This window comes from Pinus tabuliformis, chromosome Q, assembly GCF_031772625.1.
Source record: "Pinus tabuliformis cultivar Carrire ecotype Pingquan chromosome Q, CPIR1, whole genome shotgun sequence".
Lineage (NCBI taxonomy): Eukaryota > Viridiplantae > Streptophyta > Pinopsida > Pinales > Pinaceae > Pinus > Pinus tabuliformis.
This window is the reverse complement of record NC_142296.1, coordinates 1,181,986,639-1,182,002,867: the sequence shown is the minus strand read 5'-3', so window position 1 is coordinate 1,182,002,867 and position 16,229 is coordinate 1,181,986,639.

Sequence of the window (16,229 nt, the reverse complement as noted above, 5' to 3'; positions counted from 1 at the left end):
CACCTGCAAGAACAAAAGAAAACAAGCATGAAAAAATAGAGTATAAAAAGGACATATAGATATTAGAAAGGTGGGTTTTTCAAAAGCAAAAATCAAATGGAGTTCATATAAAACCCTCCCATCCTAATTTCAAAATAATTATGCCATGTTTGCAAAAGCCAAAGGAGAGAAAAACATCAAATGAGCAAGTGTTTGTGAGCAAGGAAGTCAAGCATTGCGCTTAGAGAAAAATCGTTGTGCTTCTGGAGGTTTTGGTCCAGCGCTGCACTCCTGGGAAGTGGCGCTATGCTTAGATACATTTTGCACAGTTCAGATTATAACGGGCACTGCGCTTAGAGGGTGGCATTGCGCTCCTAGGTGGTGGCACTGCACTTAGCCAGCCAAGCCAAAAAACGCTCCCAACTTCCAATTTATGCCAAATTTCTTCCTATTCAACACTTGGCAAGTAAGTATCATTGTTCCTCTTGCTATCTAGTTTGCATATGTGAAGAATTTCATGGTTTTTCACTCTCAAATATAAAACTGTAATCTCCACTATAAAACCCTAGTTCTTTGATTCTCCCTACCACTCACCTCATAAACTAAACCCTTATCCCCACCACTATTATCACCTTCTACCACCCATTTATTACTCCCTAAACCCTCTCCCTCTCATGTTTTTCCCATAGCTTCACTTACATCCATTCCTCCAAGCCATTGCACATACCACCCATCCCATACATTGTCAAAACTGTGCAAACTAAGAGAGTCAGCTAAATCATGGACAGAGGTAGTGATTTTGAGTATGAGGAGGAGACAACCAGTGACAGTTCTATAGAGAGACATAGGCAGATAAAGCCTCACAAGGGAGGAAAAATCATAAGAGAAGAGCCCACTAGCTTAAGAGAATTGCAAGCTTGCCCACTTGCAGTCTCTTGTTTTAGACACCTTGGATGTTTTGAATTCTATGAATTAGTGGAAAGAAATCAATTTCATCATGAGTTGGGCAGACTTTTTGTGGCTCATTTTCATAACTATGAGGTGACACTTGGCAGAGCAACCTTCAAAATATCACCAACTGTCATTTCAGAGGCCACTAGAATTCCTAATGTTGGTGAGAAATGGTACAAGGGTCAGGAGCTTGATGAGCATTACTATGAGCCTTACATCAAGTCTCAGTACAGAAAATAGGTGAAAAGGCTTTTCCCCTTTAAATTTTTGGAGAACAAGTATGTTCATCTGATGAGGATTATCATCAAATATTTCACTTGTGAAGGCAGATTCTCCCGGTTGTATGCTTATCATATCAGACTCCTCATGCACTTCACTAGGGTAAAGATGATGAATCTCCCATATTTCTTGTTTAGAAACATTGAGAAAATAGTTTAGCTTGTGCAAAAGAAGCCATATCGTCAACATTTTAACAGCATCTATCATTATTCTTTGGTCAAAATCATTGTTCTTCACCATATTAGTCTTCTCAACATTCCTTGGGAGACTTTCATTGCTCATGAGATGTTCAAAGGTCCACAGATCCCTTCACCAGTGCATCAAGAAAAAGGTGGGTCTTCTAGCCATGGGGAGACAGGTAAAGAGGTCAAGGAAACCAAAACTGTTGAGGTGCCAGTGTACTTGACATATCAGAGAGGCACAAGAAAACTTTTTGCTGCTGCTAGGCAAGTGTTTGCTCCACGGGATGTGGAAGGGACCTTGCCTTCTTCATCAGTCCAGAGGAAAATGTTATCTGTACGAGGTGTGGAAGGGGCTTTGCCTTCTACAACCACAAAACAAGTATAGGTTGAGCAACTGAGAAAGGCAAGGAAAAGGTACAGGAGGATGACTTGGATGATTACCAAGAAATGGAATTTCAGTTGGAGGAGCATGATGATGAGCCAAAGTAGCACTATACCCATCAGGGAGTGGAGATTATTGATTTAGAAAACCAAGATGAAACTCCAGCCCAAAACATGCTTATGATGGAAAAGGATGCACACATTCAAATGTTGATGGAAAAACTGGCAAGGGCTAGATATATCATTACATACTTGGAGCAGGAAAACAAACAATTGAGTGATAAGAAATTCCTCATGGAACTTGAGCTACTGAAAACAAAGAGGTAAAGTGATAAAGAGGCTCATGTCACTTTGACTCCTATCGAGCAAGAAATTGAACAAGATAGGGAAACTTGGCTTCAAAGAGTCAACCTACATCTTGAAGGGCTCATTGACAAGGCCAACAGGGACAAGAAAATGATGAGACACATGGCATACCATTACATGACCCACAAAAAAATTTGTAACATGAGGATTAGAAAATTAAAGGCTAGGCTAAGTAGAGTTTTGGAAAGAAAAAAAAAGCACGATAGATTGAAGATGTTGGCTGAAGCCTTCCTATCCCATCAAAGCAGTTGATGGTGGTGTCTCATGCCAAATTTGGGCAAATTTTGAGAAGTTTTTGTATCTTTGAAATTTTGAAATTCACAACACAGAAAATTTGTCCAGAAGCACTTCCTGAGGCATCCATTGGAGAAAAGGTTCAGATTTTTGGACTCAAAATTATGAGGACATGCACCCTAGAAATTTTCAGAAGTTTTAGAGCAGATCTGGTTCACCAAAAGGTCCAAAAACTCCCCAAAAATGACCTTTCTGCCTCTTTTTGGACACACAGAAGTAGCCTTGGGAGATTCCAGTTTTGAGGGGGAAAATGAGCTCCAAATTCAAAAATTCTAGGTGTTCCAGAAACTAGACTTGAATACCTTTCCAATGAGCTATCATGGGCTCAATTTGGCTAAGGGGAAGGCCTCCAAAATTAGGTGGAAAGTGGCACTGCGCTTAGGGCCATTTTGCTCAAGAAGCCAAAATTCGCCTGTTTTGACTATGAATTTGATTTCTCTCTCCTCATTGATGATTTCACTGATGTAATTTATGACATGGCATGTAAATGTAATGGTAAAATAGTTTTAGAGGGTAGATTCATTAGTTAGAGGTGGTTTTGAGGCAAATGAATCAGTTTCCCCTCTTTTAGAGGCAAGTTGTTTGACTGCCTATATTCCAGTTCTTTGTTGGGAAATGGTTGAAACAACCCCTCTTCTCATGGATTCGACCCCTGAAGGTCAGGATGAGTAGTTTAGATGTCTATATTATGTGTTTTCTTGGTCATTTGGTGAGGTTGGATTCAGCTGGATGCTCATGTACTGAACACTTATCATTTTGTAGCAGTTGTGGCAGGAAACTAATAAAGTTGCAGCTATTTTTATGGGATACTTATGGTATGGCCTTTAGCATGTGTTTCTTCTTCTGTTAATATGTTCTCATGTCATTTATTTATGCTTCTTTCATATAATTTCTTATGATTGGTTTTATTCAAGTCAGATAAGTGGAATACATTAGCTTTTAATGCTTTGCCTTGGGAAAACACCAGTATTTCATGTTTCTCCTCTGTTTAGGAAGGATTCTTGACTTGCTCAGACCCTTCTTAGCTCCTCACCAGTATATCCTTTCACCCCATCAAGCTTAAGGTGTTGAAGATAATACCTACCTTGCCCCATAGAATCCCCTGCAATTTTGATTTAGTTTCCCAAACCCAAATTGCCCAGCTCCTCTTGATCTGGCAAAAAACACCAACCAATTCAATCAAACCCCTGAGCTACTATACCTAGCATAAAATATTATCCCTGATCCAGTCATTTTGACTGAGATCCAAAGGAGAGATCCCTCTCCTGACCTACTAGGTCTAGCTACTAGGTTAATCTTGGTTTGTGGTTATCCTATATTTGCTTCCATTCAGCCTGAGGTCAATCTAGGCGATAACATAGTGGCGACGATACTGGGGATACGTAGTTTTATGTTACTCAACAAAATCAAGTTTAGATCTGATTGTTGATGGTGGATAACGATCAGACACCGTAAGGCTGAAATCATTCACCTGGCGACTCTAGTGTCGAAAAATCATTGCGCTGCTGGAGTTTTTGGTCCGGTGCTATGCTCCTAGGAAGTGGTGCTGCGCTTAGAGCCAAGCTCTGCTCTTAGAGACGTTTTGCATAGTTCAGATTATAACGGGCATTGTGCTTAGAGGATGGCGTTGCGCTCCTGGGTGGTGGCATTACGCTTAGGCCAGCCAAGCCAAAAAATGCTCCCAGCTTCCGATTTATGCCAAATTTCCTCCTATTAAACACTTGGCAAGTAAGTATCATTGTTCCTCTTTCTATCTAGTTTCCATATGTGAAGAATTTCATGGTTTTTCACTCTCAAATATAAAACCCTAATCTCCACTATAAAACCCTAGTTCTTTGATTCTCCCTACCACTCACATCATAAACTAAACCCTTATCCCCACCACTATTATCACCTTCTACCACCCATTTATTACTCCCTAAATCCTCTCCCTCTCATGTTTTTCTCATAGCTTCACTTACATCCATTCCTCCAAGCCATTGAACATACCACCCATCCCATACATTTTCAAAACTGTGCAAACTAAGAGAGTCAGCTAAATCATGGACAAAGGTAGTGATTTTGAGTACGAGGAGGAGACAACCAGTGACAGTTCTGTAGAGAGACACAGGCAGAGAAAGCCTCACAAGGGAGGAAAAATCATAAGAGAAGAGCCCACCAACTTAAGATAATTGCAAGCTTGCCCATTTGCAATCTCTTGTTTCAGACACCCTGGATGTTTTGAATTCTGTGAATTAGTGGAAAGAAATTAGTTTCATCATGAGTTGGCCAGCCTTTTTGTGGCTCATTTTCATAACTATGAGGTGACACTTGCTGGAGTAACCTTCACAATATCACCAGCTGTCATTTCATAGGCCACTAGAATTCCTAATGTTGGTGAGAAATGGTACAAGGGTCAGGAGCTTGATGAGCATTACTATGAGCCTTACATCAAGTCTCAGTACAGAAAACAGGTGAAAAGGCTTTTCCCCTTTAAATTTTTGGAGAACAGGTATGTTCCTCTAATGAGGATTATCATCAAATATTTCACTTGTGAAGGTAGATTCTCCCGGTTGTATGCTTATCATATCAGAATCCTCAAGCACTTCACCAGGGCAAAGATGATGAATCTCCCATATTTCTTGTTTAGAAACATTGAGAAAATAGCTTACCTTGTGCAGAAGAAGCCATACCCTCAGCATTTGAACAGCATATATCATTATTCTTTGATTAAAATCATTGTTCTTCACCATCTTAGTCTTCTCAACATTCCTTGGGAGACTTTCATTGCTCATGAGACGTTCAAAGGTCCACAGATCCCTTCATCAGTGCATCAAGAAAAAGGTGGGCCTTCTAGCCATGGGGAGACAAGGAAAGAGGTCAAGGAAAGCAAAACTGATGAGGTGCCAGTGTACTTGACATATCAGAGAGGCACAAGAAAACTTTTTGTAGCTGCTAGGCAAGTGTTTGCTCCATGGGATGTGGAAGGGACCTTTCCTTCTTCAACAGTCCACAGGAAAATGTTATCTCCACGAGGTGTGGAAGGGGCTTTGACTTCTACATCGACAAAACAGGTACAGGTTGAGTAGTTGAGCAAAGGCAAGAAAAATGCATAGGAGGATGACTTGGATGATGAGCAAGAAAGGGAATTTTAGTTGTAGGAGAACGATGTGAGACGGAGCAGCACTATACCCATCAGGGAGTGGAGATTATTGATTTAGAAAACCAAGATGAAATTCCAGCCCAAAACGTGCTTATGATGGAAAAGTATGCACACATTCAAATGTTGATGGACAAATTGGCAAGGGCTAGATATATCATTACATACTTGGATCAGGAAAACAAACAATTGGGTGATAAGCAAGTCCTCATGGAACTTGAGCTACTGAAAACAAAGAGGGAAAGTGACAAAGAGGCTCATGTCACTTTGACTCCTATCGAGCAAGAAATCGAACAAGATAGGGAAACTTGGCTTGAAAGAGTCAACCTAAATCTTGAAGGGTTCATTGACAAGGCCAACATGCACAAGAAAATGCTCAGACATGGCATACCATTACATGACCCGCAACAAAATTTGTTACATGAGGATTAGAAAATTAAAGGTTAGGCTAAGTAGAGCTTTGGAAAGCAAAAAGAAGTAAGATAGATTGAAGATGTTGGCTGAAGCCTCCCTATCCCATCAAATCAGTTGATGGTGGCGTCTCATGCCAAATTTGGGAAAATTTTGAGAAGTTTTTGTATTTTTGAAATTTTGAAATTCACAACACAGAAAATTTGTCCAGAAGCTTTCTCCAATGGATGCCTCAGGAAAAAGCGCAGCGCCGCCCTTTTTCCTGAGGCATCCATTGGAGAAAAGGTTGACATTTTTGGATTCATAATGATGAGGACATGCACCCTAGAAATTTTCAGAAGTTTTGGAGCAGATCTGGTTCACCAAAAGGTCCAAAAACTCCCCAAAAATGACCTTTCTACCTCTTTTTGGACACACAAAAGCAGCGTTAGGTGATTCCAGTTTTTAGGGGGAAAATGAGCTCCAAATTCAACAATTCCAAGTGTTCCAGAAACTAGACTTGAAGGCCTTTCCAATTAGCTATCATGGGCTCAATTTGGCTAAGGGGGAGGCCTCCAAAATCAGGTGGAAAGCAGCGCTGCGCTTAGGACAATTTTGCTCAGGAAGCCAAAATTCGCCTATTTTGACTATGAATTTGATTTCTCTCTCCTCATTGATGATTTCACTGATGTAATTGATGACATGGCATGTAAATTTAATGGTAAAATAGTTTTAGAGGGTAGATTCATTAGTTAGAGGTGGTTTTGAGGCAAATGAATCAGTTTCCCCTCTTTTAGAGGCAAGTTGTTTGACAGCCTATATTCCAGTTCTTTGTTGGGCAATGGTTGAAACAGCCCCTCTTCTAATGGATTCGACCCCTGAAGGTGAAGATGAGTAGTTTAGATGTCTATCTTATGTGTTTTCTTGGTCGTTTCGTGAGGTTGGATTCAGCTGGATGCTCATGTACTGAACCCTTATCATTTTGTAGCAGTTATGGCAGGAAACTAATAAAGTTGTAGCTATTTTTATGGGATACCTATGGTATGGCCTTTAGCATGTGTTTATTCTTTTGTTAATATGTTCTCATGTCATTTATTTATGCTTTTTTTATCTAATTGCTTCTGATTGGTTTTTTTCAAGTCAGATAGGTGGAATACATTAGGTTTTAATGCTCTACCTTGGGAAAACACCAGTATTTCATGTTTCCTCCTCTGTTTAGGATGGATTCTTGACTTGCTCAGGCCCTTCTTAGCTCCTCACCAGTCTATAATTTCACCCCATCATGCTTAAGGTGTTGAAGATCATACCTACCTTGCCCTATAGAATCCCCTGCAATTTTGATTTAGTTTCCCAGACCCAAATTTCCCAGCTCCTCCTGATCTGGCAAAAAACACCAACCAATTCAATCAAACCCCTGAGCTACTATACCTAGCATAAAATCTTATCCCTGATCTAGTCATTTTGACTGAGATCCATAAGGAGAGAGCCCTCTCCCGACCTGGTAGGGCTAGATACCAGGTTAAGCTTGGTTTGTGGTTACCCTAGATTTGCTTCCATTCATCGTGAGGTCAATCTAGGCGATAACAGACACACCTTGAAGTTGATTTTTCTTCATCTTCTCACATTGTATTTGACAATGGGGGAATTGATGGTCATCTACAAGCTTCAAAGATAAATCAAGCTCCCCTTAGCCACAACATGAGCATGTTGCTTGAGCCTAGATCCAGAATTATCCATACCCAAATTTAGAGTTGTAGTCAGAGACAGAGCAATGCCTCATGAGTATTCTTATGGTTGGTGGCATTCCTTTAAACACCTACATATTTTTCTTTCATCTTCAAACCGATATCATGGAGCACTTCCACTAGCATAAGATTTCATATTCTTGCCAAATTCACAATTGTTCTAGGAACTTCACTAATCATTCCAGGTTGAGATCTCAACGGTCTCCCTTTTCTCAACAAGAGGGAGAACTTCCTCTAGTAGAAGACTTCAACTTCTAGCTAGAATTTGACTTTTTATAATAATTGCACTAAGCGTTTCGGTGTTGGCGGTCATCATTAAATCACCATTGACTGAGACCTCAAGTTATCCCACCTTATAGCATCATTTCAGAGAGCACATTCGGCCAATTACTGTTACACTAAAAAATGTCACCTTGACTACTTACAGTTAGTATGGCTCAAATCAACAGTCATGCTACCCTCTTAGGCAAGTCTATGCCTCTGTTATCCATCTCAAACTCAAAGAAGAGAGAAAGTCTTGTAAAAACTATGTTTATCTCTGGGGTCGCAGGTTCTCTCTAGTCTTACCTGCGGGGACGCTGACCATGTTCACAAAAGCTGTGTCCATGGACACTCTGTATGTAAAGGGACAGGTGCGTCCTTCTGTAAAAGGCAAAATGCGCAAGTTTTATCTTGAAAAAGTTACTTGTGGTTACTTCTAGAACATTCTAGAGGTCGGTTTGATGAAATGGATGCGCCTCCAGTTGGTTCATGTATCTCTATTAAGAGGGAACTTATCCCATCAATAAGGGAGCTATCCCACCCAAAGAGGGGGATGATCCCATTGATGGTGGACCTGAATAACCTCTTTACAGCACTATAAATAAAGACATTGAGCCAGAAGGAGGAGAGGTTGGAGCTATACATTTTCTTTGGGTAAATGCTGCAGGATTTAGGTCTTCCATTAGAACCTTTGTGAGGAGAGATTGTCTTTACATGATTCTACTTGGAAGTGGGTGAGCTTTGTCAAAGTAGAGGAAAACCCTTGATGGACCCTGGGAGGAACTTGCACAACACCAAGGCCAGGTTGTAAGAGTTTCTTTGTTTCGTTATTAATACAAACTGGTTTATTTTTCTCAATAGCTTGTGTTAATGAGTTATTTCATGTGTTCCTTGGTCTGCATGTTGAATATATGTTTTATTATATGAAATACAAGTGCTCGGTAATTGTTTGATTGTTTGTGGTTGCAGGAATTGACATGAAGGAGGAGCTCATCCGGATCGTCAAGAACGGACTTCAACAACAGCGTTTTGGAATAAGGTAAGCCTAAACACTTGTAGTTTTCATGTTGTAAAAGGTGTATTTAGAGAAAGATCACTCCATTTTGTCTTGTTTGTCATTAGAATGTCTTAGACTTCTAGGAAGGTCAGCCGTGTCCGCACCTTTGACCAATTCCGTGTGACAAATTGGCGACTCCGCTGGGGAATCCATTAATGAGAGAGTCTTTTCCTTTATATGAACTTTGCTTTGAGAAAATCATTTTTATTTTCTGGTTTTTGACTGTGAGAATTAGTATTTGGGTGGCTTAGCTTTAGATTTAGTTAGATTTGGTTTTTCTTCCTTTTTCCAGAAGGACGCACCCTCTGAGTACTGCACAGTGCGTCTTTGGACGCGCTGTTGCCGTTTGCACAGAGCGGGCCCGCACCTGTGATAACGGGTGGCCTGCGTCTTCCTGTAAAACTTAAGAAAATTCCATTTTTGCTTTAAATTGCTTTTAGATTTTGTTTTTCCTTAGTGTTTTCTGCCCAGATCCTTTAGTACCCTGTCAAGAATTTTCACCTGAACTTGTTTTGTGAGCTTTGAGTGTTTTAGTGGATTTCGACGAAGTTTATCCCTAGGGTTTGATTTTTTGCATAGGCTTTGTAGTGACTTTGATAGTAGAAAGTTGTCCAGCCTTAGATCTCTCTGGTTAGTCAACCTTCTTAGAAGTCGGGCCTGTCGTAAAGTCTCCTTGTATGAGCAACTTGCCATTTAAGTTGTTTTGGGTCAAATTTCGAATTGCTTGTTTATAAAGTGTTGATTTCCATTTTACAAAAAGAACAAAAAGATTAGAGTTTTGTTTTGGCTAGTTTTTGGTTCTGCAATAAGCTAGTCCTTGATTTGATTGTGATCAAGTAAAACACCTTAGAATAATCATTGTTAGTTTTGGCCTCGTTAAAATTGCTTAGAATAAATTTGCCTTTAGTTTGCTTATGAGTGGATTTTCATAGATTTTAATAGTTGTTAAGATTGATTTTTGGTTATATTAGATTTATTTGCTTTATTAAAAGAAAAATACAAAAACATCTTCTTTAAAAAGTCTTGTTTCAAGTAGCTTTTTGTTTTGAAAGAAGAAAAGAGTTTTTTCGTGCATGTAAAGAGAAGTTATGTTTTTATGCTTGGAAAAGAAAAACGAATTGTTTCTTTGATTGTCTTCAATTAAGAAGTTGCTTTTATAAAGATTGCATTCTCTCAACTTTTTAGTTAAAACAATTCATCGAAAAAGTAAAGTAGTGGATAAATCATCCTAGGTGCATTTTGTAGTGGTTTCGAGTCGAGTCAACACACCACTAGTTTCACTTCCATCACCTTTTGACTTAAGAAACAACCTTAAAAGTAACGCTTAAATTAAAATCAATCTAGTAATTTTTATTTTTTAGGGCTCTGAAGCACCAACATAGCTTAGGCTAGGGTCTTGGAGTAGGTGAGTACTTAACTCTCCAAGACTACAAAACCAAACAGATAGTCTATCTTGAGTAGAACAAATCCAATTGTTTCAGTTACATTCTGGGAAAGCTCCTCTTAAAGGAGAAGCACGAGCTCGTGTCCAAACCAGTGAGGGGATCATTCCTCCCTCGTTGGGAACGACGCCAGACAGTACGTATTACAAACGGTAAACCTCGGATTAACCATTGTCGAGGAGCCAGGGGTCACTTATCGGTAAACCTTGGATTACTGTCAAGGAGCCGGTAAGGGGATTGAGCTTGTTACTCTGCCCTTGCGTGCTGTCGGAGTTTAGACTGTTCCCCCAGGTGTAATTGTTGTGATTGGTAACCTTAGTGGCCATAATATCTAGGATTCTACCCAAGGTGACGGTGGAGGGAAGGTCCCACTGTACCTGGAGCAGACGTCGGCTATACTCACTTGGATTTTCTGGGGGGTTCGCTTCACTTCGAGACGGTTAAAGTGGAGGAACTTGGTCCAGTCTATTCATTAAGCAGGTTGTCGGCGTAACTGTTCCACCCGCCATTTCTGTACTGAATCCTGCGAGGTTGGACCTAATCACCAACTAGCGCTTTTGGTCCGGAAGATACTGTTTGTGTGTGCTTTGACGCTCTAGATTCTTTAGGCGTGTGCTTCAAATTTGTTTGGTTCTTTAGAAGACTTTAGGTGGTTTGATTTGAAATTTTTTACTTTGTTTTCGTGTGTTGTAGTTAAAAATCATTAATTGTGGCGGAATTACCGAGACGGTCCCGTCGAATTGGGGGCCAGTCTCCTGAGATTGTCACCGGACTAGATTTGTTAAGAAAACTCCGTCAATCGCGGGGTGAATCTTCTGAAGATATTCCGGGTAATTTAGAAGGTTTAAAGGTCCTTGTAACTCCTCCTAGTGGCAGTAGAGTAGGTTCACCTGAAGAAGGAGAATCTTCCTTGGTAGTCCATCCAGATTACCAAAGTTTAGAAACAGGTTACAATCCCGAAGCTGTTACAGTTTCCGAGCTTGCTGGTAGTTTTTCATCTGCCAGTGAAACAGGCGAAGAACCTGAAATTTCCGAACCTGTTACTCCAACTCCTAGTGTTCCTGATTCACCAAGAATAGAAAGAATTATCACCGAAAATCTTCCTGTTGGATTAATTGCTATAGAAGAACTTGTTCCAGAGGAAGAAATAGGCGTTTCTGATTCTGAAGATCTAATTACCCTTGATCTAAGGGAGCGTGAATCCATCTTTTACAGTCCTCCTAGAAGTGAACCTTGGTACCTTGCATTAACCAATTTTTTAGACAACTCAGTAGGTTTTTCTACACCTCGTACTCCTTTTCCACCGGAGGAATTCATAATCCTGTAAATATGTCTGGTCAGTCATCTGTGTTTACGCAAAGTCCTGAATCATTTTTACATGGCGGTCCTTCTGTTCCTACTGGGTATCAATCACTTTCTGGTACCTTTGCGGGAGCATCTCCTCAACCCATTGATCATGGGTTATTAGTTGGAAACAGTGGTAATGTACCATTGAGTATAGGTGATGTTTATATGATGTCAGGTTCAACTCCCGTTAACCAACCTCAAGGTGGCCAATTACCGCCTGGGGGGCAACCTTCGTTAATGCCTGGGGGGCAACCTCAAGGTACTTCATTCGTGTCTGGGGGGCAACCTCAAGGGTATCAACCCCAAGGGTATCAACCCCAGCCTCAATATGTACCCCAAAGTCAACCTCAGTATCAATATCAACCTCAAGGATGGCAACCTCAAGGATGGCAACCCCAAGGGTATCAACCCCAAGGGTATCAACCTCAAGGATACCAACCCCAAGGTCAAGGTCAACCCCAGTACTCGTATTTACCTCAAGGTTATCAACCTACGGGTCAATACCCTGGTCAAAGTTATCAACCACCTCAAGGGCAATCATATGGGACTGCACCTTACAGTTATCAACCCTATCCTCAATACGGCTATGGATCTCAGTATCCTCAACCTGTTACGAGTCAATACCCTGGAATGTTAACATGGGATCCGTCACAGGGTCAACAGATGTCGCAACCAAGTATACAGTCGGTACCTCAAGCAGGACAACCTGTAGTTCCTGGTCCACCCCAGCAACCACAACCTGTCCAGTCAAGTGTTCAGACCCCTGTAACTTCGGTAGTTACTCAGCCGCCAATTGCACCTGGTACTCCACCTCACACGGCTGCAGCAACTACCGCTTCATCTACCATGCTTACTTCTGGAGTATCGGCAGCTCCGGTTTCTACTGTCCCTGTAACCACTCCTCAGACATCTGTACCGTTGTCTGGATCTACGGTTCAAACCACAGTCCAGATGCCTGCAGGCCAACCTGGTACAAGTACGGTTGTTACTACTCAACCTCAATTTGTTCAACCTCCGTACCAGGGACAGTATCAACCTGGGCAAGCTGCCCAACAACCGGTTTACCAGTATCAACCGTATCCTGGGTACACTTATCAACAACCTCAGCAACCCCAGTACGGTCCGGTTAATCCTGGTTTTCCAGGAGGATATAATATCCCAAATGCGACTCCTGTTCCTAGTTATCCTGGATATCCTCCTCCTGGGGCTGGTATTGTGACTCAGAGTTTTAGAGATCCTAACCGGCAGTTACCGTTTATTGCGACTTTAGATTTACCCGACTTGACGCGCCTAACGAACGATCCAATTCAATATCTTCAGTTCTGGCCGCCAATGCCAAATAAGTTGCCCAGCGATATACCCAAGTTCGAAGGTAAGTCTGGAGAGGATCCGTCCAATCACGTGATGACTTACCACCTCTGGTGTGCATCAAATTCCATCTCAGATGATTCCATCCGCTTACGTCTTTTCCAGCGTACACTCATTGGTCTCGCGGCTAAGTGGTACATTGAGTTACCACGGGCCTCTTTTTACAACTTTAGCCAGTTAGCTACCTCGTTCTTAACTCATTTTCAGTTACCAGTCAGATACGATAATGGTACAGAATTATTAACTTCGCTAAAACAATCGACGTCCACGTACATTTCTGATCACATCCATGAGTGGAGACGTCGAAGAAGATTAGTGAAAGTTTTTATCCCGGACCAAATCTTAGCTGAATGGTTTGTCAAATCATTATTACCAAGAATTACTGAAGATGTAGCTAAGGCCGGAGTAGTTACTGAGGAGCAAGTCATTGCTCAGGCACAATACCTTGACTTAGTTTACACTCAGTCGGGTACGTTACACGAGAAAATTCCGGATCTTCCAAAGTCAAACCAAATCGCTGCTGCTCCTTCGGGATCTCATGCCGCTGATGGTATGATTGGTATCGTGACTACGAAGAGCAAGAAGAAGTCTTCCAAGGCTTCAACTACTCCAATTATCACTTTGCCTGATTCTCCGACAGGAGAGTCTTCTCCCGAACTCACCGCCGACATTCACGCCGTAGAGTCATCTACGGCCAAACCAAAAAACGGTGGAAAGAAGAAAGGAAAGAAGAAGGCCAAAGCAGACAAGGCTCCAAAGGAGAAAACGGAAAAGTCGGAAACCAATGACGAAAAGCGCAAACCTCGTTATCCTTGTCTCATTTGTGAAGAAGATCATTTTACGAGAGACTGCCCTCATCGGGCCGAGGTAGTGAAAATAGTCAAAGGTTCTCCCACTCCTGCTGTGTTAAAAAATCCATTTCCAGAGCAGGAGAATAAGATGATAGGTTCTTCTTCGAATGCCAGTGAAGAACCCATTTTGATGATGTCTCATGTCAGGATTGCGACTCGATCGCAAGATTATGGTAGTAAGGCTCCTGTTGATGGTAAGGAAGCAGAATCTTCTCACTCTAACCCATCAACCTCAGCTCCTGGTTCCGATCCACTACAGATCGAAAAACCTAACCCAGACTTAGTGATTAAGCCGCCCGCCAAGGGTGTACTTCGAAGGTCTGCTTTCAATCCACATGCGAGAGCAGCCCAGAATTACAACATTGTTGAAGACTTAGCTGTTTCACCTTCAGCAATGTCGGCACTCGAAGTGCTGCAATCATGTCCAGCGCAACGAAAATTGCTTTTGTCGGCTATTGGAGCTGTCGATGTTCAGGACCCGAACCTAATGATCTTTGATCTAGAAAATAGTACACCACGTCTCCCCCATCAAATGGCTTTCCAATTCCAGTGATAGTCAAAAACAGACCTATTCATCGGACTGTGATTGACGAGGGAGCTTCTACGTGTATTATGTCGATTCAATGTTGGAGATCGCTTGGTTCTCCTTTGTTGAACCAATCCCCCACCATCCTTAAGGCCTTTGATGGCCGTGGGTTCCGTCCGTTTGGTATTCTACAAGAATTGCCTATAGGGGTCGAAGGTAAAACCGTTAGTCTGGATGTGGAAGTGGTTGATGCCCCTCTAGACTACAACCTTCTTTTGGGTCGAAGTTGGTCATATGCTATGACAGCGGTCGTTTCATCGGTCTTCAGAGTCATTAAGTTTCCACATAACGGTAAGATCGTGACTATTGATCAGCTGACATACTTTTCATCCGACCCAACCTCTTCAGAAACTATCCAGCATGTTGGTAAAACGACAATCCCTTATAGGGACATTGGTGTAGGTTTAGTTAAGGATTCCGGTTTACTGGGAACTTTTCCTCTCCCTCCACTCAATGTAGATCCTTCGTTTGCAACGATTCATATGATCACGTCAGAAAACATTATTTATGATGATCCTTGGTATGTTCCCTCTGACTCTGAGCTAGATTCGTTCGGTGATGTTATGCCGTTGAGTCCGTATGAAATTGCTTATGAAGCTCTTATGTCTTTTACCGATTTTCATTCAACCGAAGCCGACCAAATGAATGTGGTCAGTGAAGAGTCACTTTTCACCTCACCCTTAGAACGGATAACGTTTCCCGAAGAAGTGTCATCTGACGAACAACTTCGCGAAATCCTAAGTGTAGATGATCTACCATGGGAAGATCTCCATCACAGATCTTCGTTTTTACCTAAGGACGATGCATTTGAAAATGATTTTTCATCTATCTTTACCGCTGAATATGTCAAAGACGCTCAGGATCCAACGAAACATTCTGATTCAGAGTTGAATTTAGGGAATATTTCTCGTACTATTCCCATTGATATTTCAGTGAAGCCCGGAATCGAGGAAAACATTCATATAGGTGCCGCATGTACTGAAGAAGAAATCCAAACTTACAAGGCCCTATTCCAAGAATTCCGCGACGTGTTTGCCTGGTCTTACGAGGAAATGCCAGGAATCGATCCTGCCATTGTTGTTCATGAAATCAAAACCTACCCGGATGCTAAACCCATTCGGCAACGGTTGCGTCAGATTCACCCTCGAAAAGCGGCTGCGATTAAAGCAGAAGTCGAAAAGCTGTTGAAAGCAGGTTTCATTTATCCGATCCCGTTAACGGATTGGGTATCGAATATTGTTCCCGTCAATAAAAAACAAGGAACAATAAGAATCTGTATCGACTATAGGGATATCAATCGAGCTTGTCCAAAAGACAACTATCCTACGCCTTATATCGATCAAATAATTGATGATTGTGCCGGAAGTGAGATGTTTTCCTTCATGGATGGTTTCTCAGGCTATAATCAAATCAATATTCTACCTGCCGATCAACCAAAAACGGCATTCATTTGTCCATGGGGGACATTTGCTTATTGCAAATTACCTTTTGGGCTTAAGAATGCCGGCGCTACTTTTCAACGGGCGATGTCTTATGCATTTCATGACATCAAGCACATTGTGCAACCCTATCTCGATGATTTGCCTGCTCATTCTTTACATCGAGCTGATC